Raw genomic sequence first — 12,563 nt, forward strand, 5'->3', positions numbered from 1 at the left:
TATATTATTTTTTTATATTTTTACATCAATTTTTTTTTTTTTAATTATTAAAAATTATTTTTTATATTATACTACATATATATATATTTTTTTTAATTGGGAAACATCCATCCTCTGCCTTACCTGATAAGTTTTCTTCTCACTTCTTTCTAAGCAACTTATTTTTGCAAATTCAATCAACAACAAAGCATTCATGACTACTGATAATAATTTTAAAAAAGAAAAAAAATTCTCTAGAGGACACCACCCTAAATTTCTCACAGATTTATATTCTTTTATTCATTGCTAAGTAGAAGACTAATAAGAAGGTTTAGTGTGAAGACAAGAGACATGACTAAAGTTCTCATAAAGTCTTGCCCTGCCAGCCCTTCATGAGGGCTGATGAAAGAGGAGTCTTTCTGGAATTGCCACACACTTTAGAGGGTAAAATGACACAGCCCAGTGCCACACTTGTCCCCACAACTTTACTAGACATGAGTCAACTTGAAGGAGTCTACAGGAGTTCCATGTTTTCCAGTAGATCTCTGAGCATCCTACTAGCACAGCACAAGGATTATCAGTTCAGTAACATGAAGCCAATGAATGCAAGTCCACACCCATCATCGCTGATGCCATAAATCAATGTCTATCTGTGGCAATCAATGTCTATCTGGCAAGTCTGTTTGGGATCCAACGTACCCAATATGCCTCTTGACTATACCTCCCGCCTATGGTTTATAACTACAAATGTGTTGGTGAACATGCTCCCTTATAAACTGCAGACCTGCCCCTCCTAGATCTGCCCACCCTTTGGGATATTGGAATTGGAGGAAGCCGGTGAGACCAGACCTGCTGACATCAGTCACTCCCTGAAGGGCTGGAAATTGCTGCCACCAAGTACAAACCAAAGGTCCAAAATTCCAAACAGGATTGTTGGTTCTATTTAATCTCAAATAAACCATGGGTTTAATTTTACAAAAATTAATTTCCTTATAGGGGCTGACTTGCATTGGTCATGCTTTCTTTCTCTGCACCTGACAGGAGACTTTCCTTTGAGGCCTTGATACCTTGTTTGCCCTTTTATCAGGTCACTGACTTGGCCCCCAGCCAAACAAGCTCCCCTTGCTCAGAAGAACAGGAGTTCTTCACCAGGGCGAGAATCCACAATGGGCAGAAGTCAGGGGACCCAGCATTAGAGGGAGCTCTTTCTTCACCCTAATGTCTTCCTATAAGACTGGTGTCCAGCTTGAAGGGGCCAGAAGCTCCTGGAGAAACCAGTTTTCAGGATGGAATCTTGGTGGGGGTCACTGAGGCAAAAGGACTCATACTTTAATTCATCCCATCCCACAGGACTTCCAGTCCTTCCCAGGGAGATTATTAATCTAACTCTAGAGCTAAAAATCACATTTGTACCTAAACACAAAATCTGTTCCCACCAAAACCAGAATAGACTCAGATCCTCACTACGGCATTAATTGATTTATCTAAATGTCATACAGTACAAATAAAAATAATTTATATCTTGGCAATATTCAACATTATACCTATTTGATTATTATGAAAGCTACCCCCAAATCCTTGATAATTAATTGAAAATTGTTAGAATAACAGTCCAGGGAAAATACGAATTCATAGTAATAGCTAGTGTTTAACAGCATAATAAATAATCAAATTATTTAATTTGATGTGTATTAGCAGTATTGTGTATTACCCATTGAAAGTATTGATGTGGGAAAAATCACATAAACACTAGCAACAAGAATTACTTAATATGTAAGTATTATAAGTATTTAAGAAGAAATCTGCAGAGATTTTATTGGTGAAATGGCCCAATTTCCCTTAGAAGCATGGAGGAAAACTTGCGTGAATAGGAACAGGGCTCAATATTATAAAGATGACAGTTATCAGTAAGTTAATTTTAATTCATTGAGATTGGATCTGAATTTAAAAAAAAAGATTTTGGGCTAAGCTTTCACTAAATGGTTTTGTGTGGAGACAATTCCCCATGAGTCTTTCTGTTTTTTCAAGATTGCCTTTCCAAGGACAATTGTAGAACAAGCCACCTTGGAAGATAAAGCGTCTCCCTCCAGAGCGCAGGTTTGTGTAGCCCAGTATAATAAAGGTAACATCTTCCCTGAGGGAAGATGGGTCTGTAAGGAGCTCCTTATAAAAGATTTAGCCCATGGAACATGAGCCAAGATATTTTGGTGACGTTTTTAAACTTAAAAAAAAAAATACACAAAATGATTAAAATCTTACTATATTAAAATTAAACTAGAAATCAACAGAAACACAAAAGTCCCCAGACACTTGGAAATTGATGCATTTCCCAATAACCCTGAGTCAAAAAGAAAATCTCAAAAGAAATAAAAAACACATAGAACTGAACGGAATAAAAGCAACTTATCAAAACATGCAAAATGTGTCTGCAGCAAGGCAGAAAAGGAGACGCGTCCCATACAATGCTTGCAGGTCTTAGTACTTTCTTAGTACTTTCTTCAAGCATTTAGAAAAATAAGGACAAAATAAATTCAAAATAAGCACAAAGAGGAAAATTGTAAAGATAAAAGGAGAAATAAGGAAAACAAAAAACAAGGAAAAAATAGAGAAACCCAATGAAACACAAAAAAATAAAATTAAAAATAAAATAAAATAACAAGATCGATAGAGATAAAAAAGGACACAAGTCCTCAACATCAAGAATGAAGCAGGAAGTCAATGGTTTCACTTTTTTGTGGAGCCTAACAAATAGCATGGAGGACAAGGGGAGTTAGAGAGGAGAAGGGAGTTGGGGGAAATTGGAAGGGGAGGTGAACCATGAGGGACTATGAACTCTGAAAAACAATCTGAGGGGTTTGAAGCAGCGGGGGGTGGGAGGTTGGGGGAACCAGGTGGTGAGTATTGGAGAGGGCACGGATTGCATGGAGCACTGGGTGTGGTGAAAAAACAAGGAATACTGTTATGCTGAAAAAAAATAAAAAATAAAAAAGAATGAAGCAGGATATGACTACAGATCTTGAAGCCGTTAAAAGAATAGTAAGGGGCACTGTAAACTACAGTATGGTCATAAATTGGAGAACTTAAGAAATGAACCCATTTCTTAAAAAACACACTACCAAAATTCAAAGCAGACAATTCAAATAGTCCTGTAACCATTAAAGTATTTGAATTCAAAATTTAAAAACTCTCATGAAAGATTTCTCCAAGCCCCAATAGTTTCACTAGAAAATTGTACTAAATCTTTAAGTAAGATTAATACCATTGATACAAAACCTCTTCCAGAAAACAGAAGAAAACAAAATACTTCTTAGTGTATTTTATGAGACTAACCTTACCCTGATGATAGAGCCAGATAAAGACAGTAATAAGAGAAAGAGAAACTACAAACTAATAAGTCTTATGAACTTAGAGGCTAAGATTCTCAAAAAATATATTCAAACTGAATCCAGTACTGTATGAAAAGAATTAAACACCATAACCAAGTGAGGTCTATTCCACGAATACAAGGTTAGTTACCACTTTTTTTTTTTTAGTTACCATTTAAAAAACCAACCATTACAATCACATGTGTCAACAGGCTAAAGAAAAAAAAATGTGCTCATATTAATCAGTGTATAAAAATCATTTGGCAAAATCCAATAAACACTTATAATAAGAACTTCAACAGAGTAGAGGAGACATTTCTCTATTTGCAGAACAGCATCTACAAAAACTTACAGCTGACATCATACTTAATTTTGAAAAACTGAATATTTTACCTTTAAATTTGGGAACAAGCTAAGGTGATTTTACCACTCTTAATCAACTTAGTTCTGGAAGTTCTTGCCAATGTCATAAAACACAAAAAAGGATTAAGTGGCACAAGTGATTGAAAAGGAAGACGTGGCACTGTCCTACTTGCAGATGACAAGCTAGCCTACATTAAAATCCACTCAAATCTGTGAAACAACCCCTAAACTTAATAAGTGAATTCAGTGTGGTTCCAAGATAAATGATTTACAAACAAAAATCAACCTGATTTCCTTGCTATAATAATGAATGGGCAGAAACCAAAATTAGAAACACAATACCATTTTAAATTGTCCCAAAAGAAAGATTTTGTGTTCTATAAGATCAGAATTCCTTGTCTATGAAGCAAACCCACACCATGGGGCTCTGACATTTATTTTCTGTGTGACCTTGGGCAAGATGATCTTGCCTTGGTGTCCAGATATTTTAAATAGAAATAATAAGACTGCTGTCAGGGTTATTGAAATGATTAAGTCACTCAGTAGACGTAACTTACTTCGTTGAGGGTCTGGCACCTTAGTGTTTGCTTGTTTCTTAAGAATTGTTCATTTACCTTGGGGCCAGTTATAGAAAAATAACCGTCATTCTACGGACATCCTACGGACACAAACTGGCTCGTGTCTTACCTTTGTTGGTTTGGGCTACGATGACAAAGTCCCACAGATCTGACTTGCTTCTCACGGTTTTGGAGGATGCAAGTTCAAGATGAAGGTACTAGCAGATTTGGTTTTGGCTGAGGGCCTTTTTCCTGGCTTGTAAAGATTTTTTATTTATTTATTTATTTGAGAGAGAGAGAGAAACAGGGACAGAGATAGCAAGAGAGAGCACAAGCAGGGAGGAGACAGAGAAGCAGACTCCCCACTGGGCAGGGATCTCAATGTGGGACTCGGTCCCAGGACCTTGGGTCATGACCTGAGCCAAAGGCAGACACTTGACTGACTGAGCCCCCCAGGCGTTCCCCTGGCTTGTAGATATCTGCCTTCTCACTGTCTCGTCACATAGAGGAGAGAGAGCAAACTCTAGTCTCGCCTCCTTTTCTTATAAGGCCTCTGATCCCGCTATAGGAGCTTCACCTTCATAACCTTTTCTAAATCCAATTATGTCCCCCAAAACTTACCTCCTAATACCTTCATATGGAAGGACAGGACTTCCGCATATGAATTTGGGGGCACAAACATTCAACCTGTGGAACAACTGCGTGGTTCAGTTGGTTTGGGGGCTGGCTCTTGGTTTTGGCTCAGGTCATAATCTCCGGGTTCTAGGATCAAGCCTCCTGTCCAGCTCCATGCAGCAGGGAGTCAGCCTGAGGATTCTCTCTCCCTCTGCCCCTCCCCCTGCTCACTCTCTCTCTTAAATTTTACACACACACACACACACATATGTGTGTGTGTGTGTATATATATTTTTTTTTGTTTTTTTGTTTTCTTTAATTTCGGCTTCTAATGTTTCCGAATCCTGGAAATTCCCTTGCCTTCTACTCCTTATTTAAAAAGTCTCCTCACTCTTCAAGGCTCTGCTTAAGTAGCAACGCTCCATGAACTAAACATCTGAGCCAATGTAATCTGCATCTACTGCCCTCTCTATGGATTGTTCTCTTAATACGTTTTATCCTTTATGGAAACTACAAGTCTAGGACTAAGTGGAGAGTTGCATATCTATATAAGGTAGAGTAAGTGTTAGTAAGAATCATTTGGGAAGTTATGAGAGGAAAAAAATAGAGACAACAAATATCGTTTAATAAAAAAAAATAATGCAATGAAATCACAAAGTGTAACAGCAGAGGAAGCTGACCCACAAGGACCCAAGAGGGGGTGATCTTTACGCCTTTGAACAACCCCGTAAAGCACACATGCATATACTCAAAGTTTAGTATTATTCATTTAAAGACTGATTAGAAGAAAGCAATTTTTTAAGATTCACTTATTTTTTAGAGAGAGAGCATGAACAGGGGAAGGGGAAGGGGGAGAGGGAAAGAGAGAATCCTCAAGCATACTACCCACCCTCTTCCCCGAGTGTAGAGGCTATCACAGGACTTGATCCCAGGACCCTGAGATCATGAACTGAGCCCAAATTAAGAGTCAGACACTTAATTGACTAAGCTGCCCTGACACCCAGAAGAAAACAATCTTCTTAAAAAGAAAAGTTTAAAGAAAATAACTTAGAAATTCAACAAGGATCTATGTGCCAGAATATTGCCATAGGGTAGCAATTGCAAGGAATTTGCCAGGAGGGGCACCTGAGTGACTCAGTTGATTAAGCACCTGCCCTAGGCTCAGGTCATAATCTCAGGGTCCTGGGATCAAACCCTACATCAGGCTCTTCACTGAGCAGTAAGTCTGCTTCTCCCTCTGCCCCTGTGATCCCTCTCCCTCTGTGATCACTTTCGTTCTCTCTCAAATAAATAAATAAAATTTAAAAATCTTTTTTAAAAAAGGAGTTTGTCGTGAGTTTTATAAAGCAAACATTTCAAGGTCAGGTCATCTCGCTGTTTTACTTAATTAAAATTGATAAAACTAATTCTCTTCAAATGTATGGCATTAGTCGAAAAAATAATAATTGATTGCATTAACAACTTGAAAACTGACCTCCTTATACTGGTATACACTCATCTTCAATAATGTAATGATTTGAAATATACTTCTTTATAACAACTTAGAAATAGCCAGTATCTTAAAATATAAAAGCACACCGCATTAAGTAAGACTTATATTAGCCAAGGTTAGTCGTGAATCAACTTCCCTATTTATAGAATACAAGGTAAAATGATTGTCTTCAATTATAAACTTCTATTAAGATTAAATTTAGTTATGGAACACAATCTCTTGGCCATAGATTGTACATGGTTTTGCGAAATCTATAGAAACACAAATAAGGATTAAATTTTACAAATTAAGTGAATTTGACGCATGGGAAGTGCACAAATACTTGGGAAGATTTTTTTCCTAATATAGGGAAATATTCTTAAGCATATTTCTATTTTGGAGGCGCCTGGGTGGCTCGGTTGGTTAAGTGACTGCCTTCAGCTCAGGTCATGATCCTGGGGTCCGAATCAAGTCCCACATCGGGCTCCCTGCTCGGTAGGGAGTCTGCTTCTCCCGCTGACCTCTCTCCTCTCATGCTCTCTCTCCTTCTCTCAAATAAATAAATAAAATCTTTTAAAAAATTTAAAAAAAATAAAAAACAAAACAAAACAAAAAACGTATTTTTATTTTGATGACATAATCTACCAGTTCAGTTAAACATGAGCACAACAGGTAGGAAGGGTATTGTTATTGGCCCTTTGAACAAATGAAATTTGATCCTCCACAGTCTCTATTCCCAGTGGACTTTTCCGATTGAGAATCTGTTATTTGCAGCCACTGCATTTCAGTTCAGATTTAAATAGGTGGTTTTACACAGTAAGGACTCCAGGGGAAGAAAGGGTAGACAGTGCCAGGGACATGAAAATCTAGAACTAAAATATGAGACCTTTCCACATCTGCTCCATGGTGGAGATGGTACTGGGATCTGGAGAAATGGTGTCAACAAAGTCTTGGGGACCCACAAGTAATTGTTCTTTGGGGCATAGAAAATATATGAAAGATCACAATTATCCATGATTGTAAATAACAATGAAAAGACTCTGAGAAACAAATGAGGGTTTTTGAAGGGAGGGGGTGGAGGGATGGGTGAGCCTGGTGGTGGGTATTGAGGAGGGCATGTAGCGCTTGGAGAACTGGGTGTAGTGCATAAACAATGAATCTTGGAACACTGGAAAAATAAAATTAAAAAAAGATAACCAGTGTCACTATTATGGAATTGTATCCACAGAAGAGAAGTTTCTACATGGACACTCATGCTGGACAAAGAGGTGTAAGGAGAGATTTTTGGTTTTGTCTTTGTTTACTTTTGTTTCCTCCTTTACAAGATAGATTAAAAGATTCAAGATTGATTTTGCAAGTGAAGAAAAATGTCCATGTCATGTCAAATCTATTTTACCAGAGAGTATCTTTCTTTGTAAGCTACAAAATCCTTGTTACCAAGAATCGCTGCATGCCTGATGCATATTAAGAGAGAAAAGGAAAAATGGGGAATATTAGTGAGTCAGAAAAATCTGCCTATAGTACGATCTTCCAGAGAGATGACTCTAGTTTTCAAAGCAAAGGAGATTTGAACCACCACAGAGACTCTAGCACCTGCATAGGTATCTTTTTTTTTTTTAGATTTTATTTATTTATTTGATAGAGAGAGATCACAAATAGGCAGAGAGGCAGGCAGAGAGAGAGAGGAGAAAGCAGGCTCCCTGCCAAGCAGACAGCCCAATGCGGAACTCGATCCCAGGACCCTGAGATCATGACCTGAGCCTAAGGCAGAGGCTTAACCCACTGACCCCCTTCAAAGATACCCCCAGGCGCCCTGCATAGGGTATCTTTGAAGGTCACCAATAGGGGTTCCCCTCCTTTTGAGTGCATGGGAAACTATACTTTCCACCCTCCTGCGAGTAGGTGGATACTGACTAATTCTGGCCAATACCCAGGAGTGGAAATGATATGTCACTTCTACACTAAGACACCAATCTTGTAAGATCCTACTGCTCTGCCCATTCTCTTGCCTCCATGTGCTAGCAGACAGCCTGTTACCAAATGTCCAGCCACAAGGTAGAGGTGTCTCTCACTGCCTGTGTTCCCAAATGATTGTGTGGAATACAGCCTTTTTCATGTCAACATTCAATGACTACCTTTCACAAAAGATGATCGATGATAGACAGAGAGATAGATACATAATAGATTTGGGGCTTGTTTTTCATTGAAGCGCAACAAAATCTATGTTTATTAATGTAACAAAATATGATTAACTTGCTCTTTTTCAACTATTTCTCCTAAAATACAAGGAGAGTCTTCGAGAGATAAGAAAACTTGCAAACAGGGGTGGCTGGGTAACTCAGTCAGTTAAGCATCTGCCTCTTGGTTTCCACTCAGGTTGTGATCTCAGGATCCCAGGATATAGCTCTGTGTTGGGCTCCCTGCTCAGCATGGGCTCTGCTTCTCCCTCTTCCTCTGCTTGTCCCCTGCTTGTGCATGTGCACATGAACTCTCTCTCTCTCTCTCTCTCTCAGTTTATTTCTCTCTCTCTCAAATAAATATATAAAATACAAAAAAAAACAAAAAGAAAACTTGAAAACAATGAGAATTAATTGTGGGAGAACATGGAGATACACAATCTCACTAATTACCTTTGCAACTTATGAAGTAGGCTTTCTTTTATTTCCCTTATTTTACAGATGAGGAAAGTGATGTATGGCAATGTTGGGAGAGGTAGACCGATTTTTGTTCACTTGGTTAATAAGGGACGAAGTTTTAGTACAAACCCATGCTTCATTTATTTTTTTTTTTCTTATTTTATACACTGCATCACAGATGGAGTTTCTGGAGAAGAAAAATCCTGTAAATGGAGTTTTCTTATCTCTAAACTTGGTCTCTTTATAGATAAAAGGGTATCTCTCTAAATTTTTAAATCTTTAAATAGCTTGGAGTTTAAAATCTTTATCCTTTAAATAACATCACTATCTTCTAAGTATATTACATACATAGAAACATACACACATTGTGCTTTTTTTTCTTTAGTGTTTATTTAAACACGAGTTAACATACAGTGTAATACTCATTTCAGGTGTACAATAAAATGAGTCAGCAATTCTGTACATCATCCAGTGATCATTGCAAGTGCCCTCCTTCATCTCTGTCTCCTATTTCCCTTATCCCCCCACTAATGGAATCCCCTCTGGTCACCATCAGTGTGTTCTCTATAGTTAAGAGTCAGTTTCTTGGTTTGCCTTTCTCTTTTCCACTATGATCATTTAGTTTTATTTCTTAAATTCCACATATGAGTGAGATCCTATGGTACTAGTCTTTCTCTGACTGACTTATTTCACTTGGCATAATATTCTCTAACTTCAAAAACATTATTGCAAAAGCAAGATTTCATTATTTTTTATGGCCGAGTAATATTCCATTGTATGTATACAGCACATCTTTATCCGTTCTTTGGTTGATGGGAATTTGAGCTCTTTCCATAGTTTGGCACTATACTTTAAAGATCAAAATAAATGTGATTTTCTTTGGTTTGTTTACCATTTTTAATCTTTAAAAAGGCCAGTTTTAAAAATTCTCCATGATCCATATGAAGCATTGGACCACATTGAACTGATGATATTTAACTTCATTAACTAATTAGTCTTTCAACCTAACAGAAAGGGTATGGACTTTGGGGTGAGAAAATTCAGAGTTTGAATTTGAGCTGTGCCATGTCTTGTCACATGGTTTAGGGCAAATCCTTTTCTTTCATAAATCCTAGCCTCCTCCTCTGTAAGACAGCATAACAATGCTTATTTGAAAAGATTGCTGTTATAACTAAAAATCATATGTTTCCTCTGTTTTTTTAGCAAAAGAATTTACGTTGTGCCTGCTTCATAGTAGGAAAGTAGAAACTGTTTGAATTAGGCTGTTTTCAAATTTGATTAATGGAATGGGCCATCTTTTAAAGTCCATTATTTGGGAGCACTCCTGGAATGTTAATTTCATGACTCATCCTCTCAACTGTATCAGGGTAAATCAGACAAAAAGCATCATCTGTCTTCTATAATTGGCTCTCCATACTTTTTGCATATTTATTATTCCTATGTAAGTGTTAACAATTTTTCAATAGACAATGACTATACATAATAATCTGTGGGTGAGGCATTTCTTCCTGCTCAAAGGAGTATTTTTCATCAAATGTCTTTAAGTGAACATCAGGATCCTATGGAGGTTGAAGGTGGGTAAAGTGATTATAGGAGGTTGTGAAAACGATTTTCCATTTAAATTAATACAAAGTGAAACATTGTTTATCATTCACCAAAACCATGATCATTTAAAAAATATATTGAAAAGAAAAAAAATATATATATATAAAATTTTTCTTTTAATGTATTGTATGCTGAAATAATAAATTATTAACATTTTTTGAAAAACAAACAAAACCATCATTGGAATTTGGACACATGAGAGATTCCCACCCAGGACACTAACTAAGAGAACTTGAGTAAGTGATTTATTTTTTTCTTATGAACTCACAAGATAAAATAAGGTATCAATAATTCTATTGTCCTCTCACAGAGAGATGCATAACACATATCCAAGTGCTTTACCAATTATGTTATTAATACAAATATGTATTTTTTAATCTGCCTAGACATTGAGCAATTACATCATATTTTCATGTACTCCCCCCAAAAAATATATATTGAAATTTTGCCTTTTATGGAGTGCTGAGTGACTTCTTCTTTTCTGATTTGATACCCAGATCTAAAATATAAGTTATTTTCAGAGAACACTGTTTTGGCTGGTTTGGTTTCATAACTTAATTTGACATAGAGACTAATGAACTTGAATGGAAATATTCTTTTTATCTTTTTTTGTATTTTCTTTTTGCCTCTAGACTTTGTAAGTGCTTGAGGTTTGGAAATTCCACCCCACCCCACTTTTTTTTATGAATATTGTCAAATAATAATAATAATAAATCTCAGCTATGCTGTCATATTTTTTAAGAATGTAAGAAGAAATGGTGATTGATTTTCATTTTCTACATTTTAGGAGGTGATTATTACACAAAAATGTTTCTGAACAATGAGGATAAAAGGATTGCGAAAAAGAAAGTGCTTATTTATGTTAAGGCTGATAGAAGAATTACCTTCCTGTTAAGTACTTGTTCGTAGCTCTCATTATTGTTCACATACGGAACTTTTATTTCCAGGATAAAATGTAATGGAAGTTGCTTTAAAAAATAATTTCCACTCTCCACCTTTTTCTGTTATTCTAATCTAAATCCTTTTTGTGAGCCATAGATACAGAATTCTCACGTTCTGATGGCCGCTTTTTGTGCTGAGGAGATTATATTTGAATACTAAATTTTATCTGAGCTCTGAACTAACAATACATATAAAAATAGCACATTGGACTAGTTCTGAATTTAGAAAAGAGCATATAATTGTGCTTCCATTTCCTTCTGATATTATTCAAATTGCCGTATTAAATAGACAAAGCAATAGATTTTTAGTTCAGCTCTTATATTTCAGCAAACCTAAGGAATTAAATATAGGGAATGATGGTGACACATACTGAAAACCAGACTTAGAGAATCCATTCAGTCCTTCTAACATGCTTCAGAAAAATTCTCTGGCAAGCCCAAACATTACTTTTTACAGCTTTTTAATACTTCAGGACATCCCTTTATAGTCTCAGACCAAACCAAGTTGAAGATATCCCTAGCAAAAAGCATGCATGCATGAATAATGAGGAACTTAGTCTTCTGATATTTTCTACCATCAGTGGTCATTCTGGGGTGCAATGCAACCAAAATAAATTTTAGTATAAATAAAGAATAGTAAACCCAATTTTCCACTAAATTTCTTTTTTTCAAAATACCCATTTATGTATTGTAACTGCATTCCTAATCACTCTCTTTCCATATTTTATGGTGTAATTCTCAATCACCTTATGCACTTTGGGAGACAACAGGAGAAACAAGCAAACCAACAAAAAGCAGAGTTACCTGGGATTTGTCTTACTGCTAGAAACAAGGAGCTCTGAAATAGAGAGGAATTCTAAATAAACCATAAAGGTTTATCAAAGGCCATTAATACACAGCATAGAAGTCAGTCTAGTAGATTTCTGCAAGAACTTGAATTTTCTAATTCTGAGAGTGAAAGATACCACAATTTCTATAAACGTGTAATTGTGTTAATATTGCAAATTATTAACACTCTCATTGAAACTGAT

Source organism: Lontra canadensis, unplaced genomic scaffold (assembly GCF_010015895.1).
Source record: "Lontra canadensis isolate GAN:19392208 unplaced genomic scaffold, GSC_riverotter_1.0 scaffold54, whole genome shotgun sequence".
NCBI classification, from domain to species: domain Eukaryota; kingdom Metazoa; phylum Chordata; class Mammalia; order Carnivora; family Mustelidae; genus Lontra; species Lontra canadensis.